The sequence below is a fragment of the Rhinatrema bivittatum genome, chromosome 4 (assembly GCF_901001135.1).
Source record: "Rhinatrema bivittatum chromosome 4, aRhiBiv1.1, whole genome shotgun sequence".
Classification (NCBI taxonomy): domain Eukaryota; kingdom Metazoa; phylum Chordata; class Amphibia; order Gymnophiona; family Rhinatrematidae; genus Rhinatrema; species Rhinatrema bivittatum.
Genome location: NC_042618.1, coordinates 407,120,445 through 407,133,307, shown reverse-complemented (window position 1 = coordinate 407,133,307; position 12,863 = coordinate 407,120,445).

Below are 12,863 nucleotides of genomic sequence, written 5' to 3'. Positions count from 1 at the left end.
GAAGATGTCTGATTTTTTAAAACATAAAATTATTTTTATTTGCCAAATCTGCCCAATACCTTTTTTCTGGAAATATTTCCCAAGTCCAGAGTTTGGGCAAATCAATCTCATAGTACTGCAAATGGCATTAAATGTGAATTAAAGGCAAGGGAAGGGGGTGAGTTTATATCTTTGAGGTGAACCAGGGACAGACCGTAAATAAATACAGTGAATCTACACACTTTGAATTGAGCACTACTCTACATTAGGCACTGAAAAGGCAACAAGTATTGGTTAATAAATAGCACTTCTTGTCAACTTTTGGAGTGCCTGGTCCTATCCTCGTTCACTCTACTCCCTCTATGCCTTTGTGAGCCTTGACTTTTATTGGACTGGGTGTACCTACTTTCTCAAATTATTTTCTCCTGGCTTTGTTTTGATGAATGGACTGATTTCTTGCTCTGGCTTGCTTCCCTTTCAGGAGCATACCAGGCTCATTCTTTTTGGACATGAGGAAGGGACTGTTAAGTCCCACAAACTAGTCAAGACATTTATTAAGTTAGTCCAATAATAAAGTATTACCTTTTATATGTATTTCTTTGTTTGTAATCTTTATTTCTGTGCATTCAAGTGGACTAACACATTGAACATCTTTTATAACATAAGAACATAACAAATGTCATGCTCGATCAGTCAAAGTTCCATTAAGACCAGCATCCTATCTCTGACAGTCACAAGTACTCAGCAGATCCCCAATAGTTGATATATTTCTTATGCACATAGTAGAAAGATCAAGACTATTGTTAGCTCCCAATGATATTCGAACAGTAGTACGGATGACTGATTACTGGTCTAGACTACTGCAACTCAGCTTTTTTGGGTCTTCCAATCTCTACATTGTAGGCATTGCCCATAACCCAAAATACTCAAAGAAACAACTCGTCTACATATGCCTTCGCAAAGATCTCTTCACTTATTTGGCTCTAATACTGTTGCGGTCCGCTCCGCGACCCTAACGTCCCGGCCCTCACCTCAAAGTTCCAGCTGGGCCACTCGATGCTCGAACCAGCTCCATGAACGTCTCCGCGGGGGAGACGCCATTACCCTGGGCTCCTTAGGTGCGCGCGCGCGCAGTCACCATGCAGATATAGCCCATTTCCTGCCAGAGCGCGCTCCACCCCCGTTCCTGACGTCAGACGCCCACAGTCCTACTTAAACTCCCCGCGGACCCCGCTACGATGCCTTGCAACCGGTTCCCTTGCGGTGCCCTGTTGCTCAGAGCCCTGGCGTGTGACTCCCTTGCACGCCGTTCCTGCCTGCCTGCCTGCTTGGTCTACTTCGTGACTTGCTCGCACTACTAACCTTTGGTTCTTGCCTGCTTTAGTACCTGTTCAGGTTCCTGCCTGGTTTCGCTCTGCCTGTCTTCAGCCTGCTACAGGTCCTGCCTGGTCCCGCTCTGCCTGTCTTTAGCCTGCTACAGGTCCTGCCTGGTTCCGCTCTGCCTGCCTACAGCTTACTGCAGTCCTTGCCTGGTTTCTCGCCGCCTGACTTCGGCCCGCCGCAGCTCCTGCCAGGTCTCCTTCATCTGCTTCAACACCAGTCTACTCAAGAACCGGACCAGAGATCGCCTAAGTCCCAGCGGCCGGGTCCCCACGGGCTCCTCCCGGGGGGACGCCGGCTTCTAGGGTGAACCTCCTGAGTCCCAAGTGGCTGGACTCCCAAGGGCTTCTCCCGGGGGAGTACCAGCTTTCGGGTGAAGTCTACTGTCTGCATCAGCCTGGTCTGCCTACCGGCCTGCTGCCCTGAGACCATAGTCCAACTACCCCAGGTCTCCCGCAGGCCGGCCTAAGGGTCCACTGTCTAGCTAGTCCCCCAACAAATACAGTATAAATCCATCACTCATTATAATGAATTCTAGCAAGAGCTGGGGCCATTTGCCCGGCCCTGGCAGTGTTTCGACAAGAACTGTCTACTTCAGGGACGAGGAGAGTTGTGTAGAGTCATGGTTTCTTCTAAATGCCGTTCAAATCAGCATGTGACACTAATTCTACAATCTTTAAATTAGCTCCCCACTGTTTGGTGGATTAAGTTCAAAATTCTGCTTTTAATCTTCAAGGTATTAAACTGTATAGTCCCTCTCTGCACTGGTGCTGCCTTGAAGGTTTATGTTTCTACCCATTTACTAAAATTACAAGACAGAAATTTATTAGAAGCACCATTGGTCAAACATGCACAAAAGAACATGTTTGCTGTTGCAGGACCATTGTTCTGGAATTCTTCACCTAAGGACATTTAATCTGAAGAATGAATAAAATATTTCAGGAAAAAAGTTAAAGGTTTCCTATTTAACAGGCCTTTAGAGGTTGAGTTGCTCACTTGATTGTTAGTGCAGTCGTGATTGGCAGTATTTTTTGTTTTGTAGTCTTTTAATGTGTCTTTTAGCAATAGTGTCTTATTTTGGTTTTAATTGCATACGTGTTTTTATTCCCCACCTAGGAATTATTGATAAGTGGGTTAAAAATATTATCTGATCATGAGAGTTCCTGATGTATATGTCTGTTACATGAGAATTACCGAAATTCAAGCAACTTTGTGAAAATATACAATTTTTGCATTCTTATATATCTGTGTGAATATTGTAATATAGTTCTTATTGCAACATGTTTATAGTGGTAAAACAAGTACCACTTCCCCCTGAAGAAGTCAACAGCAGCGAAACAATCATGCCCTTGGGGTAAGAAGAACTATTGGGGTTCTTGGTTTAAAACAAGATACACACCCTTGTTAATTTGTCACACAATTTGAACTTTGTGCAAAAATACTTCTACAAGCCATGCAAGCTAAATTTGCCAAGCTTGTGAAGCTTGGCGGATAATGAGTGGAGTGCTTACAAGCAATAAGCTATGCGGTGACATCATCAACACATGAACACAGCCAGAAAAACTCAGTAAACTTTCATTTGTCTTCAGTATTCTGAGATATTCAAGACACTTTTTAAACTTTAAAAAAAAAAATTACATTACTATGATATGTAAGGAAATTGTATTTTTACATAGGTAGTTGAAGAAAACGTTTTGGTTCTTATTCTTAAACAACTAAATAAGAGCTAATAAATATTGTATGCAATTGGATATATATTTAAAAATATTGTGTTGTTCCTTTGTATATATTATCTGATATATCTTTATCTCTCTCTCTATACACATATATATATATAGATAGATAGATAAAGAGGAAAGTTGTCCTGCACCAACATCGCCATTATGCAAATGAGCATACTGTCTCACTGTACTCTCTGTCCACTGAAAGTGCTGTGAAAAAGAGAGAGACCTGTGGCAAAGAGGCCCCCACACCCCATCAGTAGAGGAGAGAAAGAAACTCCCATGGCTGCCCAAGAGAGAACCACCCAAGTATGGGGAGGGAAGAGGAGGAAGGGGAAAGAAGACTGTAGGAAAGTGGAGGGGAAAAAAGGGAAAGGGAAGGTGAGATAAGCCAGAAGGGAAGCATAGAGGGAGGGCAATGACTCTTACAATGTATTCGGTCACTTCACTCTGCCCCTTCAACATCTGGTCTGCAACTGGAGTGCTTGATCTCATGGTATTGCCCCATCCAGGTTTAGATACTAGTAAATATATAAATAACATGTAACCAAACTACTTTATCCAGGAGCTCACCAGCATCTTCCAGCCTGCAAGCTTCAATATCCTTAGGCTTGGTAACAAAGTAAAGAATGCTACAGCAGCACTTTAGGCTAAACACTACTGAAGCTGGCTATATTGAAGTGCTCCACAGTGGGTATGTAGTATTAATTTCTAAAATAAAATATAATGATTTACTTCTGTAATTGTTTGACTTGTGGCACCTGAACAATGCTGGAGACCCTCTGACACTTCAGCAGAACAATATCAGGAGGGGTGTGGCCAAGATGGCGGCGGTGTAGCAGCTCCAATCAGACGCTCTCCGTTTTCCAACAATTTCTTTGCTGGAGAATATCCGAATATGCCCCCGAAAAGGAAAGGTCGGGTTCGCGTGTATCCTGCAGCGCCATCCCTTCCACCCGGACAGCGAACGATAGCGGAGCTAACTGCGAACTATTCAAGATTGGAGGGGACACGCTCCGCGGAGGTAACCACGGGAGGAGTCGTGGTTGACCCTGGAGAAACCACCTTGAGCCCTCCAGACCCCAGGACACCTCCAGTGCCGGTCCCCAGAGACTCCTCGAGCCCGGTGAGTGCTATATTAGCCCCCAACGGGGGACTGGGTACAGCAGCAGGAACCACCGCGGGGAGCGGGAGAGAAAATGCAGGCCTGGAGGAGAGAGGAGAAGGGACGGCAGGGCTGCAGGCGGCAAGCTTGAATTTTGACCCTGTTTCCACTATGAATGCCTTTAATGGCGAAGATTTCTTTAAGTTTGAGCCCGAAGCAGGGAATGCTTTATTCCCTAAACCGAAGGTTGTATCCATGGACGCTCTCTGGGAGCTGATAACCAAAATGGGGATGGCACTATATAAAGTTGCTCAACAGCAAACAAATGTGACTCAGAAAATTGGAGGTTTTACTCATGAATATAATGCAAAATATTTAGAACACCAACAAAAGATTTTGAGGTTGGAAGAGCAAGTAAAGAAGTCCCAGGATATGCAAGCAGCTATGCTGAAAGATCGTATCGCCATTAATAGGAAATTGGAACAGCTTGAAAATAAATCAAGGAATTTAAACCTTAGATTTATAAATTTCCCAAAGGTTATGGGCGAACAACCGAGAGTAACTTTGAGGAAATACATGGTGGAAATTTTGAAGATTGCACCTGAAAATATTCCAGCTTTGAATAAGGTGTATTTCATGCCTCATGTAAGGCCTAGAGGAGAAGAAGCTGCTCCAGAGCTTGATCTTGCTAACTTAACAACTTTTCTAGAGACTTCAATGCCGGAAGTAATAGAGAGATCTACTCTCTTGGTTTCTTTTATCTATTCACAAGACCTCAGTCTAGTAATGAGGAATTATTTCTTAAATATGAGAGCAGAATTCATGGGTAAAGCAGTGCAGGTTTTCCCAGATTTGGCACAGGTTACCCAGGAGAGAAGGCGGGGGTTTCTGTCAATGAGACAGGACGCCCGGTTGTTGGGGGCAAGCTTTGTACTCAGGTATCCCTGTCGTTGTATATTAAAGCTAGACAATGTTACTTACGTTTTCTTTGTACCTGAACAAATGAAAGAATTAATAGAGAATAGGAAAAGATTACTTCCTAACCCCCCAGCCCAGGATGCTTCAGATGTGGAGTCATAGAAAAGGTAGAATAGTTGTTATTAACCGTTAAAGCTTTTCTTAAGTAAGAGGTTTTTCTTAAGAATTCTCCTCATTTATTTCTGGCTGTAACACCCTCTGCTTATATTTGGGGTCAAATTTATTTGAAAATGTTATTCTTCTTATTGTAACTGTAAAAGTTGTAAAATGGAAATAGATTGTTTCTCATGTTTCTGTACAAAGTGATAATCCTTTGTAAAATTTGTTTAAATTAATAAAAATAAAATAAAAAAAGAACAATATCAGAAAGTGCTCCCTTATAAAGGGACTCTTCAATATTGTCTAATATTTATGTATTTCAACTTCCAGATCACAGGATTACCGTATATAATCTTCTCCCATTAACAAAGACACCCACCATATTAGATCCACAATTCCAAAACAAAACCAACCAATGCAAAATAAACAACCAGGTTGATGATACAGTTCTAAATACTGAACATAAAATATACTAGCATTCAACAAAAAAGTCAACATTGAATTCATTGCTTTCAAATGCCATGAAGCCAAATTTCAGCATCTATGCCAGGATTCTTTAGAGAACAAACCCAGCAACAAACTTCAATAGGTTGGTGAGGAAGTTGCAGTTAATCCAGAATAATGCAGCATGGCTGGTATGTGAGAAGACCAGGAGAGATAGGGTTTCATTTCTGTTAGCTTTGTTGCACTGGCTTCCATCGGTTGAGAGGGCAAAATTCAAGTTGATTATATTAATTTTCTGTTGTCTTCGTTTAAATGGCCCTCAGTATTTGTCATCTAAGCTGTCATGGCAACTTCTAGGCAGCCTATTTATGTTTCACAGACTGCACAGTTAAAGGAGTCACATGGTGTTTAGATTTAGAACTAGTACAGGTCTAAAACGTTCTTTCACTGCTATTGCTCCTCAGATATGAAATGATTTGCCTGTGATGATAAAAAATTAATGTAATTATTTGAAATTTCAAAAACTGCTTAAGTTACATTTGTTCCCTCATTTTGAGTAGTGAATGGGTGCAGATAGAATTGGAAGAGGTGAGAGTGAGGCTGACCATTCATTGGCAGGATTGAGGGGGGCTGAGTGTAGCAGGCTTTATTAATATTTTTATTTCTTTATTTGTTTATCTATTTGTTTGTCTAGTTTATTTGTTCATTTTATTTGTTTTTATTTTATTTTTATTTATTAGATTATATTTGTGTTTGTTTGTTATGGTAATTATAGTTTTATGAGATTTTAATTATGTATGTACTTGATTTATTTAACAATTTATAGTCCACCTATCTATAATTCTTTTATTGTGGAATAAGTGATGTAGTATATGTTTTATAAATAAAAAAAACCTTTTTATTCCTTATCATTCATGCCAGACCACTTGAAACAAGTGGGTTATGTCCCCCCTGCCAGCAGATGAGATAGAGAAAAAAAGCTCAAAGCTGACTTCACTCCCATAATAGAGGTCTGGTGCTGCCTTCAACTCTTCAGTATTTCTCTTCCTGAAGAAGGTGCAGATGTGTGGACTGATGCTGCAGCTACATGTAGACTGTTCCCAGAAAGACTTTTTAGGGCCAGGTTCTCAGTGGAGCATAGACCGCTCTCTGGAAGGCTTTAGACCCAGGTTCCCAGTGGAGCGAAGGTCGAGTCTTGGGGGCGCTCTGGGTGATGGTCCTGGTGGAACTCATTTGGGGGTCTGAGTTTCCTTACCCATGGGCCAAGCACTGGCTGGTCCGGGGTGACTTTGTTCTTTTGGTGGGTCCAACAGCAGGAGCAATTGACAGCGCACTTCGCCTGTAGTCTGGAAAAGCAACAGGGAGGCAGTAGTTTAAAAAAAAAAAAAGGTTTGAAGCAGAACCTTTTCCCTGGACTGCCTCCCAATCGCCAATGGTGCTGTGCCTCATTTGGACTTGATCAGAGGATCTGAGATGACCGGTCTCCCCTCTCTCTACCTCTGCTGCCTATATGCTAGATGGGGCAGCACTGGTCTCGGCCTCCCCGCTCTGGAAGTGAGGGGACTCTATCCTGCTTGACCTCCAATGGAACAATTCCATTCCATCTTTGAAGAGCAAGGTCGAGCAGCCTTGATAGCCTCTGATCTGCTTCATCTTTGTCAGGGTTCCCACACCTTAGGCGAGTACACTGTGGAGCTTAGAACCTGGCCTCTAAACTTAACTGGTGGGATGATAGTGTGGTTGCCATCTTTCTAGAAGGCCTCTTGGGGAAGATTAAAGATGAGCTTACCGCCCGGAGCTTTCCTTCTCACTGGAGACTCTCATTTCCCTAACTGTCAAGATAGACCCATCTGACATAGAGAAGTGTCATCTTGGCACCACACTTCCAACGCCTACTCTTGCCTGCCACTGCCGCACCCTTGGCCTCTCCAGCAATTGGGCCATTACTGCCTGGTCCCTGAAGAGAGGCTCCGTCACAGGTAACAGGGTCTCTGCCTGTACTATGTGGCCTGGGGTTATCTCCTGGCTTACTGTCCCAAGAGGCCGGGAAACTTAAATGCCTAGGATCACTTGTACAGATGACCCTTGATCTTACTGTCTCTGCTCCCCAACTCCTACTGCCGGTTATACTAGAACTGGGCTGGACTCGTTTCTCCACCAAAGCCTTCATGGATTCCGGGTCTGGGGGGAACATCATTTTGCAGGACCTGGTCCACCAGCTACAAATACCCACCATCCAGACGTCTCTGCTGCTCATTATATCCTTGGTTTATGGGGATTCACTCCTGGGACAAGTTACCCAGACCACTGTGCCTCTGACATTACACATGGGCCTCTTACACAGGGAGAAAATCAGCTTCTATGTCATTCCCAGAGTCTGCATAGCTCCTGTTCTCTACTGAGTTATTTCAGCAGGTGACCTCACATGCATATTGGAGCTCCTCTCTCCTGCCTTCTCTAATAGCTGAATGATAGAGGTGTTCATTTGTGGACCCTTGGACTGAGGCAGGATTGGCGCAACCCACAGGGAGAAGCTCTGCAGGTTCCCACTGTCAGCAGGTGGACCCAGATGAAGCAGAGACCCAGCTATGGCTTTGCCCTATACCAGCCTTGTTCCCCTCAGGTTTTCTTGGCTTTCTGGTGGTAGTTTTCTCAACCAAACAATTGGGTTTTTTCCCCATAGTTCATACAATACCTGGGATGAAAGTTGAACCACAAGCAAAGGGACGGTTTCTCTCGGGCTGTTTTGGCGGAGGACAGTTCCTATCATGATAAGGGGAATGGAACAACTCCCATATGAGGAAAGACTAAAGAGGTTAGGACTTTTCAGCTTGGAGAAGAGACGACTGAGGGGGGATATGATAGAGGTGTTTAAAATCATGAGAGGTCTAGAACGGGTAGATGTGAATCGGTTATTTACTCTTTCGGATAGTAGAAAGACTAGGGGGCACTCCATGAAGTTAGCATGGGGCACATTTAAAACTAATCGGAGAAAGTTCTTTTTTACTCAATGCACAATTAGACTCTGGAATTTGTTGCCGGAGGATGTGGTTAGTGCAGTTAATATAGCTGTGTTTAAAAAAGGATTGGATAAGTTCTTGGAGGAGAAGTCCATTACCTGCTATTAAGTTCACTTAGAGAATAGCCACTGCCATTAGCAATGGTTACATGGAATAGACTTAGTTTTTGGGTACTTGCCAGGTTCTTATGGCCTGGATTGGCCACTGTTGGAAACAGGATGCTGGGCTTGATGGACCCTTGGTCTGACCCAGTATGGCATTTTCTTATGTTCTTATGTTCTTAGGGTAAAGACATCTATCTCATTTTCAAGGTCTTGATTGATAGAACTAGACAGGACCCTGTCACTCTCTCTCTCTTCCTTCTATTTTCTTTATGAAGTTGGGTACCTCCCTGCTGAATTCCATGGCATACTCCGCTAAGATTTGGGGGGATCCCTTATTTCTAGGTGCTCATAGGCCCTGCTCTCCAAGAGTTTCCTGCTACTTCTGATTGTTGGAGGTGGGATCTCCTCAGTATGAGACACCTGGTTTCAGCCTTAAGGAGGCCAAGATGGTAAGGAATCTGTATCCCTTTCCAGGGAAGAGAAAAATATGGTATTAGATCACTTAGGGGTGTTTTCTTCATCTTTTAAGACCACAATAAGTGGATGGAAACACAATATTCAGGGTTTCCCATGATAGAAAGATTCAGTCTTTGCTTAAACAATCTTTTTTTTTTTCTATAGTCTCTTTCCCAAGGTAGCTATTTGAAAATATTTTGTGACTCAAGTCCTCCTGTATTGGGTCCAGCATCTGTCTGAAGCAACCAATGTGACCTTTCCTGCAAGTAACAGTATGCTGAGGAGAGAGGTTGTGAACCTGTAGCTCATGGATGAGGTCCAGTCTGGTGAATCTTACACAGTGGAGGTAAGTGATGCTAGGAGCTTCTTTGGTCAGATCTTCTCTGTGGTCTGTCCCAGGCTAGTTCAAGATAGGGCTGCAGTATTTATAACTGTGCTTCTCTGGAGCTTCTCCACAGAGTGATGGTCACTGCAATCTCAAACTTTTCAACAGTTTTACCTTCTGCAAGAGATTATCTGTCCTTTGGACTAGTCCTGGAAGTTTAGGGACCAAAATTCAGAGGCCAGCTAAGGGTTCTTATCAGAAGCCTCTTCAGCCCCTCAATATCAGTCTTGGTCAGGGGCCATTTCAGAGGTTACAAGCAATCTGCTCAATCAAATGTGTCCCTTCCTCAGGGAGGTATTCCAAGACAGAGAGTTCAGCTGCCATGTACTTGGCATACTACCTCACAGTAACTCTTCTGCTCTAGATGGTCGGATACCACTCAGGGGGATTTCCTTGTCACCCTCAGTGTAGGTTTTGGGGGTTATGGTATTAGGTTGGTTTGATCAGCCACATGTTTTGGAGGCTCTGTTTCTCCCTTGAAAATAGGTCAGGGGCATTGCATTATTTATTTTAGGTCTCCCAGAAAGGACTGTGATTTCTCCTGTTCTTTGAGTCCCCATGTAAAATTTCAGAACTCTTCTTAGGCAGTTCCCCACATGGAATCACAGGGGCATTCCTCCTTATCTCATTTAGGGATTACTACCAGATATTTCTCACATGCATCATCCTGGATCTATTACCCTTGTGCTAACCAAGATCCTGGGTACCTATTGGTCAAGGCATACTAAAGGCCTTCCTATGCAGGGAAGGACTCTGGTTCCTCCTTTTGTCAAACATCCGACCACTTAGGCTGAGACAGAACAGAAAAGCCATTCAGCTGCAGGTGTAGAGCCCCTAGGCTGACTGATGATTATCCTGAACAGCAATTAGTTCTTCCTAGTCTCTGGCATAGAGAGAAGCCATCTCATATCCAAAGAAGTAAGTGGTCTTATGGCCTTTCTTACTTGTATAAAACTGAAAACCAATACATTCAGAGATTGAAAAGTCATGCTTTAAATTGACCCATTTTTTTAATCAAGTGAAATTTTTTAAAGCTTGTTCAACAGCAGACATTACTTTTACATCTCACACATCTATTTCATATACCTATTTAAATCTTCCCCCCCCCAAAAAAAAAAAACAAAAAAAAAAACCTTTAAACAACATCTAAAATCAGGCTCGGTACAACCGGGTGTGCATACTGTGCATTTGCATGGGGCGGCACACCCAGGAGGCGGGGCCGCCGGCAGAGCCTAACCCGCCAGTGGCCATAGAAGGAAAGATGCTGCAGGCCGCCAGTGCTCAATCTGCCGGCGGCTGAAAATGAGAACCCGTCTTCTGTTTCTGTGCACACGTACCTGTGCACCGCTTCCGCTCCCTCCTCCCCCCCAAGTAGGAAGTTCAGTAGGCCATGGTGGAGCTCATGCCACCATAGCCTGATAACAACAGGAGGCCCGCGGGGCCATGGTGGAGCTCATCCCACCACGGCCCGATGACATTAGGAGGCCATGTGTGTGTGTGAGTGATAGCCTGTATGTGTCTGAGAGCCTGTGTGCGTATATATGTGTGGGTCTGTGTGAGAGCCTATGTCTGTGTGTCTATGTGAGAGCTATGTGTGGGTGTGTGTCTGTGTGAGAGCCTGTGTGCTTGTGTGTTTATGTATGTTTGTGTGCCTGTGAGAGCCCATGTATCATATAAAGGCTCTCACAGGTGCACGCACACACACACACATCAACCTAATAAATGAAGCTTGACCGACGTGCCGCAAATGCGCAATAGAGAGCAGCTCTACTGCGCGTGCGGGAGAGCACGTCGGTCAGAGGGGAGCCCAGCGGACGGCTGTCTTGGAAGCGGCGAGGAGGAGCAGCGGCGGCAGCACAGAAGGTCTCCGGGGGGGTGGGGGGGTCTCTCTCTCGCGCACGCAGGGAGAAGCAGCGACGGTGGCACAGATACAGAAATGGGAGGTCGCCAGGAGTCTCTCTCTCGCGCGCGCGCCTCATCACCGAGCCTGGTGGAGCGGCGCGCGTGCGAGAGAGAGATCCCCGGAGACCTCCCATTTCTGTGTCTGTGCCGCCGCCGCTGCTTCTCCCCGCGCGCGAGAGAGAGAGACCCCCCGGAGACCTCCAATGGAGGAGCAGCGGCGGCGGTTAAGTGTCAAGCGGGCCAGAGAGAAGAAGAGGGAGTGGAGGAGGGCTGAGGGAGAGGGACAGGGTTGTGGAGGAAGTGGGAGGGGAAGGAAGAGGATGTAAGTGGGGAGGGTAAAGTTGTGGAATACAGAAAAAGGGAGTGGAGGAGGGCTGAGGGAGAGGGAATGGGTTGTGGAGGAGGTGGGAGGGATAGGGAAGATGAGAAGGGATGGAAGGAAGAGGATGTAAGTGGGAAGGGTAAAGTGGAGTAGAGAAAAAGAGGGAGTGGAGGAGGGCTGAGGGAGAGGGAAGGGGTTGTGGAGGAGGTGGGAGGGAAAGGAAGAGGATGTGAGTAAATGGGGAGGGTAAAGTGAAGTACAGAAAAAGGGAGTGGAGGAGGGCTGAGGGAGAGGGAAGGGGTTGAGATGGGAGGGGAAGGAAAGGGAAGATGAGAAGGGATGGAAGGAAGAGGATGTGAGTAAGTGGGAAGGGTAAGTGGAGTAGAGAAAAAGAGGGCGTGGAGGAGGGCTGAGGGAGAGGGGAGAAGGGGAAGGAAAGGGAAGGTGAGTGGGGAAGGAAAAGGGAAGAGGATATGACTGAACAAGTGGGAAGGGTAAGAAGTTCTAAAGAAGAGAAAAAAGAGTGGAGGAGGGCTGGGAGAGGGAAGGGGTTGTGGAGGAGGTGGGAGGGGATGGAAGGAAAAGGGAAGTTGTGGAGAACAGAGCGGCTCTAACCGTGCCGGTCTGAACGATGGAATCTCGCCCGTTTTAACGGGCTTAACGGCTAGTATATATATATATAATGTATCTGTCAGGAAGAGGGTGCCTGTGTATGTCAGAGATAGAGAATGTATGAGAGGGAGAGGGTACCTGTGTATATTAGAGAGAGGAAATATATGAGAGAATGAATGTGTTATTGTGTATGTGTGTGTGAGAGAGAAGATAACATTTGTGCAGCCCTACCTCTCCAAATCCACAACAATCTCAGGGTGATTGGAAATCAGAAAATCACAGGTATGGAGAGTAAAAGATTTTTTAATCCTTATTAGTTTTAATTATTGGGTGTAATTTGATGATTCTGCTCTTCT